The following is a 15,922-nucleotide window of genomic DNA, read 5'->3' on the forward strand; positions in this document are numbered from 1 at the left end:
ATTTATTGCTACTGCCCTTTTTAGAATTTTTGGCATGGACTAATGGATGGATTATCTTCCCTCAGAAAAGGTCATTTTAAATCTTTTTTTATCGCTCTCCTATTTGGATTCAGCACATTACTGACATGGCAGGCGCTTCTACAAAGGCCAGAGAATACAGTCCTGCAACTGTGTCCTGGGAGTTCTGACATTTCTCCAACCAAATGCTCCCTTTGGCCTGGGGAAGCTTCAAATAAATAAATCCATTCTTACTGGCTTATGCAAGTTTACAGTCCTGGCTTCAGCGGCTACAAGAACTGGAGCCCTCAGCAGACAAACATCAGAAAATATGTGTTTTGGAAGTTTAATTACCCAAGCAAACGAGATCCTCCTACGAAAAAATAACCTTCTGAAGATGTGACCCGTAATCAGGCTCTGGTCATTGAGGACCTAAAAGAGGCGATCTTTAGGCCTGCTGTGGATACTTTCATTCATTCATTCAATAGTATTTATTGAGCGCTTACTATGTGCAGAGCACTGTACTAAGCGCTTGGAATGGACCATTTGGCAACAGATAGAGACCATCCCTGCCCCATGACGGGCTCACAGTCTAATCGGGGGAGACACACGGACAAAAACAAGACACCATAATCACAATAAGTGTTGTGGGGCTGGGGCAGGGGGAGAGAAAAGGGAGGAAGTCAGGGAGACACAGAAGGGAGCGGGAGATGAGGAAAATTGGGGCTTATCTGGGAAGGCCTCTTGGAGGAGATGGGACTTCATAATAATGATAATAATAATAATAATAATTAGGTACCTGTGAAGCACTTACTAGGTACCAAGCATCGTTCTAAGTGCTGGGGTAGATACAAGTTTCATTTTGGACAGGGAATGTGTCTGTCATTTTGTTGTGCTGTACAGTGCTCTGCACACACTGAATAGGATTGATTGATTGTTTTTGGTTAACCTGAGCCAAAAGGAAATTAATTGTTTGTAGTCCACTGGCGATGTCAGATTTAGGAGTAGGACTAGTAGTGATAGTAGTACTGTTAATAGCAGAAGTAATAATAATGATAATGTTGGCATTTGTTAAGCGCTTACTATGTGCCGAGCACCGTTCTAAGCGCTGGGGGAGATATAGGGTAATCAGGTTGTCCCACGTGAGGCTCACAGTCTTCATCCCCATTTTACAGATGAGGTAACTGAGCCACAGAGAAGTGAAGTGACTTGCCCACAGTCACACAGCTGCCAAGTGGCAGAGCCAGGATTCGGACCTGTGACCTCTGACTCCCAAGCCCGGGCTCTTTCCACTGAGTCACGCCGTGATATTTCTTGAGGGTCTGCTTCTTTTGAGCACTTATTTGGAATGCGTACCAAATAAAGCCCCTCTCAAGATGGCACCTGGAGAGTTTCCAGTCCTCTACCAGTCTTGACTATGGAAGGACAGTCAATCAGAGGCCTATCCATTCCATTCCCAGCTTGGCCAGTGGCTAGCAAATGGGAGGCGATCCTCTACAAGTCAAAACTCTCCTGTGCTGGGCAGCAATAGAGAGAGTTGAGGGTGGAGACTCGAGTCTGCCAGGCGGAAGGAAGCAAGCAATGGTAAACCACTTCTGTATTTTTACCCAGAAAACTCTGTGGCTCCACCACTGGAATGATTGCAAATGGAAGGGGTGTGTTCTGGGAGAGATGTGCCCATGGTGTCGTTATGGGTCAGTGATAAATCGACAGCTTACAAGACAAGACCAAATAAAGATGCCTTTTGGGCTCTTCCCAACATTTCTGCCCTAGATTTTGTGAAGCAGCATGACAGTGGGAAGAGCTCATGCCCGGGAACAGAGGATCTGGGTTCTAATCCCGGATCCACTACCTGTCTGTTGTGTGACTTTGGTTGAGAAACTTAACTTTGAGGTGCCTCCTTTTCCTCATCTGTAAATTGGGGATTCGTTACCTGCTCTCCTTTCTTTTGACCATGTTAGTTCTGTGTGGAAGAGGGATGCGTCCAACGCGATTTATTTGAATCTACCCTGCCTTTTTAATATCGGTCAATTGTCCATTCGTAATAATAATAATAATAATGTTGGTATTTGTTAAGCGCTTACTATGTGCCGAGCACTGTTCTAAGCGCTGGGGTAGACATAGGGGAATCAGGTTGTCCCACGTGGGGCTCACAGTCTTAATCCCCATTTTACAGATGAGGGAACTGAGGCACAGAGAAGTTAAGTGACTCGCCCGCAGTCACACAGCCGACAAGTGGCAGAGCTGGGATTCGAACTCATGAGCCCTGACTCCAAAGCCCGTGCTCCTTCCACTGAACCACGCTGCTTCTCATTTATTGAGCACTTACAGTGTGCAGAGTAATGATAATGTTGGTATTTGGTAAGCGCTTACTATGTGCAGAGCACTGTTCTAAGCGCCGGGGGAGATACGGGGTCATCAGGTTGTCCCATGTGAGGCTCAGGTGAGGCTCACGGTTAATCCCCATTTTCCAGATGAGGTAACTGAGGCCCAGAGAAGTGAAGTGACTTGCCCACAGTCACACAGTTGACCAGTGGCAGAGCCGGGAGTCAGACCCATGACCTCTGACTCCGAAGCCCAGGCTCTTTCCACTGAGCCACGCTGCTTCCCCGGAGTACTGTACTAAGCACTCGGGAGAATACAGTATAACAATAAATGGACACATTCCCTGCCCACAAGGAACTTACAGTCTAAAGGGGGAGACATAATAATAATAATAATCATCATCATGATTGTATTTGTTAAGCACTTACTATGTGTCAGGCACTGTTCTAAGCACTGGGGTGGATACAAGCATGAGAGATTGGACCTAGTCCCTCTCCCATGTGGGCCTCACAGTCTCAATCCCCGTTTTCCACATTAGGTAACTGTGGCCCAGAGAAATGAAGTGACTTGCCCAAGGTCACACAGTGGACAAGAGATAGAGCTGGGATTAGAACCCATGACCATCTGAGTCCCAGGCCCGTGCTCTGGCCCCTACACCATGTTGTAATCAAAATGGTGGCCACTACCTTGCCCACAGAATTGTGTCTGGAGACCACTGATGCCAGAAGAGATTAGTCATTTACCACTGACCGTCAACAGTTATATCATGAAGAATTCAGACTCATGCACTGCTTCTCCCAAGCATTTACCACAGTGTTCTGCTCACACTAAGCAGTCAATAAAAACTATCGATGGACTAATTAAAAATAATCCTTGTTCCTCCAGAAAACTTGAAATGTTCAGCAGTTTTCAAATAGGCTAGATAAAAGACTACTAAGGCTAATTCCATTTTTAGGCTTGTAAAACCACTCTTAACGATAACAAAAATAATAATGATTACAGTATTTGTTAAGCGCTTACCATGTAAGCACTGTTCTAAGCACTGGGGTAGATACAAGGTAATGAGGTTGTTCATTCATTCATTCAGTCGTATGAATTGAGCACTTACTGTGTGCAGAGCACTGTACTAAGCGCTTAGAAAGTGCAATTTGGCAACAGATAGAGACAATCCCTACCCAACAATGGGCTCACAGTCTAGAAGCGGGAGACAGACAACAAACAAAGCAAGTAGAGAGGCATCAGTAGCATCAAAATAGTCATTCATTCCATAGTATTTATTGAGCGCTTACTATGTGCAGAGCACTGTACTAAGCGCTTGGGATGAACAAGTCGCCAACAGATAGAGACGGTCCCTGCCGTTTGACGGGCTTACGGTCTCATCGGCCCACGTGAGGCTCACAGTCTTGATCCCCATTTTGCAGATGAGGGAACTGAAGCACAGAGAAGTTAACTGGCTTGTCTAATTGACGCAGCGCTCACATAGGAGACAAGTGGAGACAAGCGTCAGAGGCAAAATTAGAACCCACGTCCTCTGGCTCCAAATCCATGCTATTTCCATGAAGCCATGCTGCTTCTCTAATTGAATAACCTTAAGCTCAGTTTAGTTCTCATTATTTGTAAGGTTCCCATGAGATCGGGGAATTCATAGCTGGAATGTCTGTATCATTCTGTATCACAGAGTTTTCAAATAACCTAGATAGAAGACTTACTAAGGCTAATTATCCATTCATTCAATAGTACTTATTGAGCGCTTACTATGTGCAGAGCACTGTACTAAGCGCTTGGAATGAACAAGTCGGCAACAGATAGAGACGGTCCCTGCCGTTTGACGGGCTTACGGTCTAATCGACTGCTATATTTTAGGCCTTTAAAACCACTCTAAGGGAATAAAGTAAAGCCCAATTTAGTTCTTGCTATTTGCAGGATTCCCACGATATCAGGGAATTCATAGCTGGAATGTCTGTACCAACAAAATGATAAAAAGCGGTAGACAGTACCAATCAGAGTGTTTCTACTCTGAACTATTTGACAAAGCATGTGATATAGGAATCAATCGGTCGATTTATTGAGCGCATACTCTATGCAGAGCATTCATTCATTCATTCAATAGTATTTATTGAGCGCTTACTATGTGCAGAGCACTGTACTAAGCGCTTGGGATGAACAAGTCGGCAACAGATAGAGACGGTCCCTGCCGTTCGACGGGCTTACGGTCTAATCGTCTGTCTGGACGAGCAGTGTACTGGCCATTTGGGAGAGTACAATAGCGTTAGACACAAGACTCCCAAAGGAGCAAACCATCTACTGAGGGAGACAGACACTAGGGAAGCAGCGTGGCTCAGTGGAAAGAGCCTGGGCTTGAGAGTCAGAGGTCAGGGGTTCGAATCCCACCTCTGCCACTTGTCACTGTGTGACTCTGGGCAAGTCACTTAACTTTTCTGTGCCTCAGTTACCTCATCTGTAAAATGGGGGTGAAGACTGTGAGCCTCACGTGGGACGACCTGATTACCCTGTATCTCCCCCAGCGCTTAGAACAGTGCTCCGCACATAGTAAGGGCTTAACAAATGCCAACATTATTATTATTATTATTAAAATGAATTGTTGTGGGTAACAGCACCACGGCCTAATGGAAATAGCACAGGCCTGAAACTCAGAGTAGCTGGGTTCTTATCACACCTCTGCCAAATGCTTGCCATGTGACCTCTTAAGGTCCTCTGCACTCTAAGCTCTTTGTGGGCAGGGAAAGTTGTATTGTACTCTCCAAAGCACTTAGTACACTGCTCTGCACACAGCGCTCAATAAATACTACTGACTGAGTGACCTTAGGCAAATCACTTGACTTCTCTGTGGCTCCTTTTTCCTGTTCTCCCTTTTACTTAAACTGAGCCCCATGAAGAACAGGGACTGTGACTAACCTAACTGACTTGTATCTGAGTGTTTGACACACAGTGTTTAACAAATATCTTAAAAAAGAAAATAACAGAGTTTAAAGATATGTACCCAAGTGATACAGAGTGGAGTTCACACTATCTAAATTCTCAGCTGACGGTGAATTTCTGGACTATCTGTGTCAAAATAACTCACTGAACAGACAACACAGATCCAGTTTGCCTCCTTATGCTTAAAGCGGTCAAGTTACTCTTGTCTTTAACCCCTGAATTGGATAAACCTGAGCCTCAGGAGTGGGCCAGACACTTTTCAAAACTCAGAAATATGCCCGGCCCTTGTATCTCAGGATTTACAGACTAAATATGTTGTCTGGCCCTTATTCCCAGAGCTGGTATGAGCTGAGGGCCAGAGCTGGTAGGTAACTCCTGCCAAAGGCAAATCAGAGATAGTTTATTGCTTCATTATTCAAAATAGAATGGGAGGCAAATCAATCTGTCCGGCCAAAAGCATAAAAATACATAGCTTTTTTTAAATAGCGAGTGCTTAACAAAAATCACAATTATTATTATCATTACTAACCCGTCGGTCAGTTGCATTTATTGAGTGCTTGCTATGTGCAGAGAACCATACCAAATGCTGGGAGAGTACAGTTTAACAGTCTCATTCCCTGCCCACAATGAACTTAAGTTCCAGAAAGGGAGACAGACATTAATATAAATAAATAGGGTTACAGATAAGCACATAAGTGCTGGGGGGAGGCGATGAATAATGGGAGCTAGTCAAGGCGATGCAGAAGGGAACGGGAGACGAGGAAAGGAGGGCTTAGTCAGGGAAAGCCTCTTGAAGGAGTTGTGCCTTTGATAATCAATAATAATAATAATAATGTTGGTATTTGTTAAGCGCTTACTATATGCAGAGCACTGTTCTAAGTGCTGGGGTAAATACAGGGTAATTAGGTTGTCCCACTTGGGGCTCACAGTCTTCATCCCCATTTGACAGATGAGGGAACTGAGGCACAGAAAAGTTACGTGACTTGCCCACAGTCACATAGCTGGCCAGTGGCAGAGCTGGGATTCGAACCCATGACCTCTGACTCCCAAGCCCAGGCTCTTTCCACTGAGCCACACTGCTTCTCAAGCTTACTAGTATTTAAGAAAAGGAAGAGGAGAGAAAGGTGCACAGACAGAAGGTGGGGTTTCCTCATCGAAAGAGGGCTCATATTACCATCTCGTAGAGATATCCTGAGGGAGAATTGTCCACCCCAACCTCCTCCACTCTCTCTCTTTTACAATTCTCCTCTTTACCTCCTCCAATCTGGCTTCCACCCCCTTCACTGCAAGGAAAGTGCCCTCTAAAGTCATCGGTGACTTGCCAGTCTGTCGGCCACTGCTCCATCTTCATCCTCCTCCCCCTCTCACCTGCCTTTGACGCTGGTCGTTCGCTTCCTTCCGGAAATGTCTAACCAGGGCTTCCCTGACAGCCCTCAAGATGAAAGGTAGAAAAAGTGGAATTTTCAGGGACTATAATAACCTTCCTATCTGCCCTGAAGTAAAGCTAGTTAGAAAAAATGAAAAATGCAATGAGTTTCTTGGCAAAAGGCTCAGATTTAAATTCTAGTCAGAAAACATTTTCAAATCAGTGAAACTTTCCTCCCCAAAGTTATGGAATCCCCATTTTACAGTTGAGTAAACTGAGACACAGAGCAGTTAAGTCACTTGTCCGAAATCGCACAGTAGGCAAGTGAAAGATCTGGGATCGAAATCCAGGTCCTTCATTCATTCATTTATTCAATCATATTTACTAAGTGCTTACTGTGTGCAAATCACAGTAATAAGCGCTTGGGAGAGGAGAATATTACAACAGACAGACACATTTCTGCTCACCACGAGCTCACGGTCTAGAGGGGGAGGTAGACGATATAAATGAATAAATAGATAAATAAATTACAGATATGTGCTATGGGGTTGGGGGGGAGGATGAATGAAGGAGCAAGTAAGTGTGTTCCAGAAGGCAGTGGGAGGAAGAAGAGAAGAACAGTGTGGCTTAGTGGAAAGACCCGGGCTTGGGAGTCAGAGGTCATGAGTTCGAATCCCGGATCTGCCACTTGTCAGCTGTGTGACTGTGGGCAAGTCACTTCTCTGTGCCTCAGTTCCCTCATCTGTAAAATGGGGATGAAGACTGTGAGCCCCACGAGGGACAACCTGATCACCCTGTATCTACCCCAGCGCTTAGAACAGTGCTCTGCACATAGTAAGCGCTTAAATACCAACATTATCATTATTATTAATAATATCACCCTGATGACCCTGTATCTACCCCAGGGCTTAGAACAGTGCTCTGCACCTAGTAAGCGCTTAACAAATAGCACCATTATCATTATTATTACCGCAGATCTTAGAACAGTGCTTGGCACATAATAAGCACTTAAGTACCATCATCATTATCATCATCAAGGATTCTTGGAGGAGAATAAGATTTTGAAATGGTAGAGAGCAATTATCTGTCTGATTTGAGGAGGGAGGGTGTTCCAGGCCAGAGGTAGGATGTGGGCAGCCTGGGAGTCCTCTGCTACTTTCCCTGAGCCTGGGTGTAGAAGGGATTGGGAGTGAGATTGCCGAGTCACCCCAGTGCAGAAGGCAAAGGAATATTTCACTCCTGTTATGTGATAAGTAATAAGGCTGCCCTTTCATTCATTCATTCAATAGTATTTATCGAGCGCTTACCATGTGCAGAACACTGTACCAAGCGCTTGGAATGGACAAATCGGTAACAGATAGAGACGGTCCCTGCCCTTTGACGGGCTTACGGTCTAATCGGGGGAGACGGACGGACAAGAACGATAGCAATAAATAGAATAGAGGGGATGAGCATCTCATTAAAACAATAGCAAATAAATAGAATCGAGGTGATGTACATCTCATTAACAAAATAATAGAATCAAGGTGATGTACATCTCATTAACAAAATGGTAGAATCAAGGCGATGTACATCTCATTAACCAAATAAATAGGGTAATGAAAATATATACAGTCGAGCGGACGAGTACCGTGCTGAGGGGAAGGGAGAGGGGGAGGAGCAGAGGGAGATGGGGGGAAAAGAGGGTTTAGCTGCGGAGAGGTGAAGGGAGGGGTAGAGGGAGCAGAGTGTTCAGTTTTAGTGTTCACTTGTTGAAAAATGTGTTTCTTCAAAGCTTTTTCAGTGACACCGATGCAACCATAGACCATCCCTTAGCCTGACCTAGATTACATATCGAACCTTAAATGTGAGAGTCCAAAATGATGTCATCATTAAAGTTGATACCTTCACAATGACGATTCTTAGCAAACTTTAGCAAAATTTACCATTTAGACTAGGAAATGTCTACCAGCACCCATCCTTATGAATTAAAAAAAAAAAATCTAGTGAAATTTTGTTCTTTGGCCAAGCTTCTGAGCTAGTCTCTTGTGGGAAACAAATACAGCTGTGTCACCTATTAACAATCGTGCCAGAGTCTATTTCTGTGAGTATCTTCGCATCATGTCTTTTGCTCTCCATTACTCTTCTAGTGGAAATAGATATTGGTATATTTCTTATAACCAGAAGTCATTTCTTGAGTAGAATTTTCACAAGTCCTCAAGGAGACCTTCACTTGAGAGGAGTTCACAAAACACTGGCTGAATATTCTGAGGATCTTTAATTCGCTCCTAAATTTTTGAGACACATATGGTATCGTAGAATTAGAACTATATCAATCAGTTTTTTCTCAATGCCCCCCCCCAAAAATCTTCAAGAACCGTCAATTTCTAGGTCTAAACTTGATTTTGAAGACAAGAAATCCAAGTGTGGAATGTTTAAAACTCTGTAATGGACTTGGCCTTTTGTTTGTTGTTTGTTTATTTTATGGCATTTGTTAAATTCTTTGTTCCAAGTGCTGAGGTAGATAAAAGTTCTTCTGGTGAGATACAATCCCTGTCTCACATGGAGCTCCTAATCCAAGTTCCAGAGAATGGAACTTGAAGAGCTGTTACAAGGGTTATGTCTACATTTTAAAATCCTCCCTTCCTGTACTTTTTTACATTTTCTAGCCTCTACAGTTGCTCTTCTGCATCCCTCTCTTGCCAGTTGATTATTTATTGAACACCTACTGGGCTATGCTTTTAACCTCCTCTACAGGATTATGAAGTGAAATGCTTGTACAATAGGTTTAGGCAGCCTGTTCCTTGCGTGCTGCGAAGGGTAGCATGGCTTTGGAAAGAGCACGGGCTTGGGAGTCAGAGGACATGGGTTCTAATTCCAGTTCTGCCGTTTTTCAGCTGTGTGACTTTGGGCAAGTCATTTAACTTCTCTGTGCCTCAGTTACCTCATCTGTAAAATGGGCATTAAGACTGTGAGCCCCACGTGGGACAAACTGTTTACCTTGTAACTAGCCCAGCGCTTAGAACAATGCTTGGCACATAGTAAGCGCTTAACAAATAATAATAATAATAATAATGATTTTGGTGTTTGTTTAGTGCTTACTATGTGCAGAGCACTATTCTAAGCACTGGAGTAGAAACAGGGTAATCCGGCTGTCCCACGTGAGGCTCAAAGTGAATCCCCATTTTACAGATGAGGTAACTGAGGCCCAGAGAAGTAGAGTGACTTGCCCACAGTCACACAGCTGACAAGTGGCAGAGCCGGGATTCGAAGCCGTGACCTCTGACTCCCAAGTCCGGGCACTTTCCACTGAGCCCACTGTGAGCCTCACGTGGGACAACCCGATTACCCTGTATCTACCCTAGTGCTTAGAACAGTGCTCTGCACATAGTAAGCGCTTAACAAATACCAACATAATCATTATTATTATTATTGTAAAGAAAAAAGTGCCAATCAGTCTTGGAACCATTAACTGCAAACTGATTCAGCAGGCAACAGACCAGATTCTTCTATACACTGATTGATTCTGTTCCTCTCATCCATGGATATGCTAATAGATTAGCATATCAGCCTTGAAACTGTAGAAGACGGTGGGTTATTTTCTACCACTAGCATGAGGATGGGCATAAACAGTTAAATTTGGGGGGTTTTTTCTGTTCTTTGAAAAAACGGCCCAATATTTGCTCTGAAAAACTTTATTTGAGATGTTGTGTCTATTCATACCATGTGCATGTTGATATCTTTCACAAAAGGCTTCATTGTGACATAAAACAAGAGTGGAGAGTCAAAGTTGAACTTTGGGATGACTTCTATCTGCATGTCCTGACTTTTGGATGACTTTTTCAAATAAAGGGACCATATTAGCGTTTAAATCCTCTGTAGGGGGACTTTGAACAAACCCGTCTTTTGTTCTGAAACTATTCACTCATTGTTTAAATGCTCCCCCGTTATCCAGTTCTGGTTAACATTTATATAAGAAACTTGTCACACATCTTGGTTTTTGTTTTGATTGTATTCTTCATTTGAATGATGTCAAATTAATGTGTGGTTGCTAAGACACACTGTGCCACTGCCCACTCATAAAAAACAAAACCCCCTCTAATTTTTTTGAGGCTCTGTCTAAAGGAGTGTAATTAATCTCGTAGAATTTACACCTAATTAGTCATAAATGATTACTGTATTTCTGTTCATACTAATAAAGCGACGAGTACTCCTCTCAACTGATTTTCTCTGAACAAGTGCTTGGCACGTAGAAAGTGCTTAACAAATACCATCATTATCATTTTTATTTATTCCGAGTTGTTTTGTCTTCCAAGGGAACTCAAATGCCAGAAGGGGAGACCTCTTGATATATAATATTCCTCTGACTCTGAAATTCTAAACTGATTAATCGGCAGGCGACACGTTGCGTAGAATACTTCTCTGAGAGCCGCTAGGACACTGACTCTGACATGGAATTATTTAAGTCACCGGCAAGGGCTCTTTGTCTTCATGTGTTTCAATTTAGCAACCTTTAAAATGAGGGTAAAAATAGCTTAACTATTTTCCACCACTTGGACTTACGGTAATAATAATAATGACGATAAAGTACTAATGGTATTACTAAGATCTGGGATAGATACAGGGTGATCAGACATTGTTCCTATCCCACATGGCGTTCACGGTCCATGCGGGAGGGAGAACAGGTACTTTATCCCCATTTGACGGAGGAGGAAACTGAGGCCCAGAGAAGTTAAGTAACTTGCCCAAGGTCACCCAGCAGGCAGTGGCAAAGCTGACATTAGAACCCAGATCCTCTGACTCCCAGATTCATGGTCTTTCCACTAGGCCATGCTACTTCTCAACAGGGAGTATTAGGAAGACAGATAAAAGTAAAATATGATCAACTCAGCTCTTTGGAAGAGTCATATTTCTAATTTCCACTTTGGCATTTCACAGTAATTTTATAATTTGTGAGTTAATATTGATTTTAACAGTAGTACATGATAAATACTTATGTGTCAAGCACTGGATAGATAGAAGATAATCAGCTCGGACCCAGGCCCTATCCCACGTGGGGCTCGACTCAGTGTTTGAATAATAATGTCGGTATTTGTTAAGCGCTTACCATGTGCAGAGCACTGTTCTAAGCGCAGGGGTAGACACAGGATAATCAGGTTGTCCCACATGAGGCTCACAGTCTTAATCCCCATTTTACAGATGAGGGAACTGAGGCACAGAGAAGTGACTCGCCCACAGTCACGCGGCTGACAAGTGGCAGAGCTGGGATTCGAACCCATGACTTCTGGCTCCCAAGCCCGGGCTCTTTCCACTGAGTCACGCTGCTTTGACGGGGGGGGGGGGGGATAGGCACTGAATCCCCATTTTTACATATGAGGAAACTGAGGCCCAGAGAAGTTAAGTGGCTTGTCCAAGGTGACACAGCAGACAAGTGTTAGAGCTAGGGCAAAAACCCGAGTCTTCAGACGCCCCTGTCCTGTGCTTGTTCTGACTAACTGACCGATTAGGTCCCACTGGCCTTCTTGTTCCTTCTCAAACCCATAAATCAGATTTCCTCTGGGGAACAAAACTAATTTATAAGTCTTTGCTTGTGTAGAACCTACTGATGCATCGATTTTCTAAAGTGAATGCAGTTCTACAGACTTAAGTTTTCTAGCAGTTGAGAAGCAGCAAGGTCTAATGGAAAGCACGTGGGCCTGGGAGTCAGAGGACTTAGGTTTTAATTCTGCCCCTTGTCTGCTGTGTGACCTTGGGCAAGTTACTTAACTTCTCTGGGCCTCAGCTACCTCATCTGCAAAGTAGAGATTCAATACCTGCTTTCCCTCCTACTTAGACTTTGAGCCCCAAGTGACACATAGTAAGCGCTTGGCAAAAACCCCAGTTATTATTATTAAGATCTGGTCTGCCCTTCGGTAAGGATAATGTGTTTCCCAAAGAAAATTGGGTTTATTCTCCCTTTGCACGGTCTTATTTTTCTGTGACGGCCCCAGAGAATCTGGACTGTCAGTTTATTGGGAAGTAAACGGCAGCACCATCTCTCCTCCCGGAACAGAGGAAAGAAAAAAAATCAGGTACGATAGCGGGGATTGTGACGACCGGTCCTTTAACCAGTAGTGGTTTACTGGTTTCAGGAAACTCCTTTTACCCACCCCGCTGCCGTTGTTTCTGCTAAGCTAATATTTTCATTAAATGAGTTTACAACCTGAGTAAAATACCTACTCAGGCTAAAATTTGGCATCCGGAGACTTCGACTGGAAGTGATTTTCTTCTTTTTAAACAAAATTCAACATTTTAGGTTTGGGATTTTTAAAAGGGAACACGAACCAGACAGTTTGAGGTTTCTTTTCAAGCTTCAAAGGCTTCATCTGGGACGGTTTCGAGGCTGCTGTCCTTTGTCGTGCTTCTCTTTAACGGGGCTATTTGAAACAGAGATTTTTTGCGGCCTTGGTTAGCCGATGACCGTCTCCTGTTTTGCTAGGCAGAATGGTTGCATATGTATCGGGGCAGTGTGAAGGAGGATTTTTCTTTCTTTCCCTCTGTGGAAGGGCCAGCTTCTTCTCCCTCTCCCCTCTCCCATGAAATCGCAGCAGTGGGAGACCTCTGGGGGAGGAAAATGGCCTGCCCTCCCCAGCAATGGCGGCTAGGCCCTGGTGTAACTTGTTGCATTCACCTCACTGCCAGGATGACATCGAATGGAACCTCTTCGCGGTAACCAAAGGATCATTTCAAAAGTCATGGGAGTCGTCATCCACTCCCTGCCCCTAAAGCAGCCTCCTCTCCCTTCCCTCTAGCCTCTTCCCGGCAATGGCATGGTATAGTGGACAGAGCGTGGGCCTGGGAGTCGGAAGGTCATGGGTTCTAATCCCGGCTCCGACACTGTCACTTCACTTCTCTGTGCCTCGGTTACCTCCTCCGTAAAATGGGGAATGAGACTGTGAGCCCCACGTGCGACAGGGACTGTGTCCAAACTGAGTTGCTTGTATTCTCCCCACTGAATGGTTCAGTACGGTACTATACGACACCTGTTTCACTTCTACTTAAACTGTGAACCCCTGCAAGACATGCTTATCTTGTTTCTACCCCAGTGTTTGGCACACAGAGAAGCAGCGTGGCTCGGTGGAAAGAGCACAGGCTTGGGAGTCAGAGGTCATGGGTTCGAAACCCAGCTCTGCCACTTATCAGCTGTGTGACTGTGGGCACGTCATCACAGGGAAGCAGCGTGGCTCAGTGGAAAGAGCATGGGCTTGGGAGTCAGAGACCGCGGGTTCGAATCCCAGCTCTGCCACTTGGCAGCTGGGTGACTTTGGGCAAGTCACTTCACTTCTCTGTGCCTCAGAGACCTCATCTGTAAAATGGGGATTAAGACTGTGAGCCCCACGTGGGACAACCTGATTCCCCTGTGTCTACCCCAGCGCTTAGAACAGTGTTCTGCACATAGTAAGTGCTTAACAAATACCAACATTATTATTATTACTTAACTTCTCTGTGCCTCAGTTGCCTCATCTGTAAAATGGGGATGAAGACTGTAAACCTCATGTGGGACAACCTGATGACCCGGTATCTACCCCAGCGCTTAGAACAGTGCTCTGCACATAGTAAGCGCTTACATACCAATATAGTAAGCGCTTACTAGTAATGATGGTCCATTCAATCATTCATTCAGTTGCATCTATGGAGCTCTAATTGTGTGCAAAGCAAGGCACTAAGCACTTGAGAGAGTCAATACATCAGTATACAGACATATTCCCTGCTCATGATTAGCTCACAGTCTAGAGATGGCATTTGCTTAAGCGCTTACTATCTACCAAGCACTGCTCCAAGCGCTGGGGTAGATACAAGGTTTTCAGGTTGTCCCACGTGGGGCTCACGGTCTTCATCCCCATTTCCCGATGAGGTAACTAAGGCCCAGAGAAGAGAAGTGACAAGGTCACACAGCAGACAAGTGGCAGAGTCAGGATTAGAACCCAGGTCCTTCTGATTCCCAGGCCATTCTCTATCCACTAGCCACACCGCTTCTATCAAGTAATAATAATAATAATGTTGGTATTTGTTAAGCGCTTACTATGTGCAGAGCACTGTTCTAAGCGCTGGGGTAAACACAGGGGAATCAGGTTCTCCCACGTGGGGCTCACAGTCTTAATCCCCATTTTACAGATGAGGGAACTGAGGCCCAGAGAAGTTAAGTGACTTGCCCACAGTCACACAGCTGACAAGTGGCAGAGCTGGGATTCGAACTCATGAGCCCTGACTCCAAAGCCCGTGCTCTTTCCACTGCGCCACGCTGCTTCTCTTACCTCAGATATTATTTATTATTATATTATTATTATTACGGTGGCATGGCAATAGTAGTAATTTCGATATTCATTAAGCTCTTACCATGGGCCCAGCACAATGCTAAGCACTAAAATAGATACAAAATACTCAGATCAGTCACAGTCCCTGTCCCACAAAGGGCTCCCGATGAAAGGGAGAGAAAAAACAGGTATTTCATCCCCATTTTACATATAAGGAAACCAAGGCACAGAGAAGATAAGAGACATGCCCAAGGTCACAGAGGAGGTAAGTGGAGAGTCGGGATTGGAACCCAGATCTCTTGACTCCCACTTCCATGCTGTATTCACCAGGCCATGCTCCAACTCGCAACCAGAGAAGGTTCGCTGGGTCTAGAGGACGATGATCAACCCAGCGTGGCTCAGTGGAAAGAGCCTGGGCTTCGGAGTCAGAGGTCATGAGTTCGACTCCCGGCTCTGCCACTTGTCAGCTGTGTGACCGTGGGCAAGTCACTTCACTTCTCTGTGCCTCAGTTCCCTCATCTGTAAAATAGGGATTAAAAGTGTGTGAGCCCCACGAGGGACAACCTGATGACCCTGTATCTCCCCCAGCGCTTAGAACAGTGCTCGGCACCTAGTAAGCGCTTAACAAATACCAACATTATTAACCCTTCAACGAGCTGGATTGTATTTCGAGACATTTTCTCCCCTGGTGTCTAACAAGTGCAGATCTAGGCATTAATGAGACCTAAACAGTATGTTTTCAACTGGAAAAGTTCCTTACTAATGTTGCTATTTGTTAAGCGCTTACTACGTGCAGAGCACTGTTCTAAGCGCTGGGGTAGATACCAAGGACGTGAGGCCCACAGTCTTCAATCCCATTTTACAGAGGAGGGTACTGAGGCACAGAGAAGTGAAGTGACTTGCCCACAGTCACACAGCTGACAAGGGGCAGAGTCGGAATTCGAACCCATGACCTCTGACTCCCAAGCCCGGCTCTAAAACAGTCTGAGTGAAAAGCAGCACAATATTAGGAATTCTCTTT

The 15,922-nt window shown here is 44.7% G+C and overlaps 1 protein-coding gene across 2 annotated transcripts in view; it reads left to right on the top strand.

The window, feature by feature from the left end:
- Positions 1 to 15,922, top strand: part of COL24A1 (collagen type XXIV alpha 1 chain) — a 481,357-nt gene that overhangs the window by 192,922 nt on the left and 272,513 nt on the right. The gene's annotated exons all lie outside the window — the stretch shown is intronic.

Source organism: Ornithorhynchus anatinus, chromosome 4 (genome assembly GCF_004115215.2).
Source record: "Ornithorhynchus anatinus isolate Pmale09 chromosome 4, mOrnAna1.pri.v4, whole genome shotgun sequence".
NCBI lineage: Eukaryota > Metazoa > Chordata > Mammalia > Monotremata > Ornithorhynchidae > Ornithorhynchus > Ornithorhynchus anatinus.